The following is a 2,225-nucleotide window of genomic DNA, read 5'->3' on the forward strand; positions in this document are numbered from 1 at the left end:
TCCAAATACCATATATTATCCTACAGTTAACATACATAGCATGTGCTCTTATTGTCTTGCACTAATACATATAAAGAAAAGTGTTTCTAACATCCGTTTAATATGGGGGTAATGTATCCGATTCTTGATGTGTGCTGTAGGATGCATTTATATGGGTGTTTGATTACAATATTAAATTGCAATCAAGTCACCTGTCTGTCACTGATTCTTCATCTGGTCAGACCTAGACACCACTGGGACATTGGCCAAGAATTTTTATTTTTATTTTTTTTAATCCTGATGGTTGATCATCCCCATTGGAAACACTGCGGAAATGTTTACAATACACAGTGGTAATGTCTTTGTGGATAGGAAGTGGGAAGAGTTTGTGGGTAGGAGATTCAGTTACGTATTAGCATTGAGTAGATGATTTTTTTTGCTTTGACCAGAAATGCTAATGTTTTCAGATTCAAATCAGGTTAAAAATCCAAGGATTATAAATGCAAATATGTACAACGTAAATACATACAAATTAATACAAATTGATGAAATGCTTTTTGGCAGCATTCTGTTGTTTTGACTACTTCCTGATGTTCGATGACTCAGAGGTCGAATTGGAGTATTTCTGTTAGATAAAGGCTTGAATGCCAAATTGACTTGATTGAATTAGGAGGCTGCTCGGGTGCCGAGCTGGGTAACTCTTCGAAGAGACCTGCAAGGAAACGGTGTCAAAAAACCTGGGGTGGTTAACCCGGTGAGGTCGCTCCGATGCTTAAATTAGTACTCTTGTAGTATATTACGAGCTAAAAAATCAGAAAGTATGAGAGCTAGGATGTACTTAATCGCGTCTCTCCCCTGTGTCATTGGGGTTGGTGCTTTTATAAAGGCATTGTTTGGTGTGGGCTTCACGCACCGCATCCGAGATTTCCAAGAGGTTGCCTAACCAGTCCGAGATCCCTGGAGGTGACCACCACGCACGTTGACCATCCTCCGAAACGCTCGGAACGTGGGCTAACTTCTAAGAAACATGGGGGTGTCGAGATATGCATGCCGAATTTGTCAACAAGTACGTCTCGCAAGTCGCCACCGAGACCTTAGTCAGGCCAGCACACCCTCGAGGGAGGTCGCTCATCGTATTGAGGTTACTTCGACCAGTGACGAGGTGCTACAGGTCGGCCATAGACAAAGTGCTTCTAGCCGACCTGAGTTGTGGTTGAGGTCGCTAGGTTGGCGATGAAGGAAAATCGCCAAGTTGAGGCGAAGAGAAATTGCGATCTGGGACTCCAAGTCATTGCTTAGGTGGTGTCCATGTGTCATCCAACTATTCCAAGTTACCATGAGTAACGATGCCATTGAAGGGCCAAATCTGCCCTCATCACAAAATATAAGATTTTACACTCTACATATTTACATTTATACTCCTTCCAAACTCAGCCTAAAAACATCATTGCGCCATAGTTTTGTCCATTATTTCATTTGTTCAAGTGTCTACTCTACTCGAGTCTGACATACTTATGAACGAGTAAGGGATTTTTTTCTTTTTTTCTTGATATTTAACATAACAGATGAAAAATTCAGAGATAAGTGATAATAGCGGAATTCAGATCCACATATCTGCTAGGACTACCCAGCCAACGTCGAGAACATGGGAATCTAACACATTGGAAACATCTCCCATGAATTTAATAGTATTCTTAATGTTCCATTGGATGCTACGTGATCCGATACTAATGCATAAATGGATTGGTTATGATCCACATCCACCATATGAGATCATTGAAGATCTAAACCCGCTTCCACATCCGTTTTCTGACATTCAAGCGTGGATCTGGATCAGGTTTGCTCCGACCCGTTGCATGACCTAGTCCACGGTATGGAATCTAGCTTCTAGAAGAAAAAACGTCTAATCCAGCAAAGCTCAATGTGTCACGTGTGTCCTTTAAAACGTCGTTACTTTTTTTGGCCTTTTTATCTAACTGTCGAACAGGAGATCCGTGCACAACACTCAGACCCAATCTCTAAATGGGGCCCGCGTCAATCCATCCACGTAGCCGTCATTTATACTCCTTCATACATGGCAAAATGTTATTGGTCTAAACAGCTAAACTTTTGGATCACACGATGGACCTCCTTCGTACATCCAGCGTCCCCGGGTCCTGCGGTAGCCACGTGTCCAGTCCACGTCAGAAAGTTTCCGCAGAATGTGGACACGTGGGGCTAAAAAGTTCCCTCGAGGATAGACAATT

The sequence above is a fragment of the Nelumbo lutea genome, chromosome 3, assembly GCF_056320005.1.
Source record: "Nelumbo lutea isolate HS-2025 chromosome 3, American lotus-T2T, whole genome shotgun sequence".
Taxonomy (NCBI): Eukaryota; Viridiplantae; Streptophyta; class Magnoliopsida; order Proteales; family Nelumbonaceae; genus Nelumbo; species Nelumbo lutea.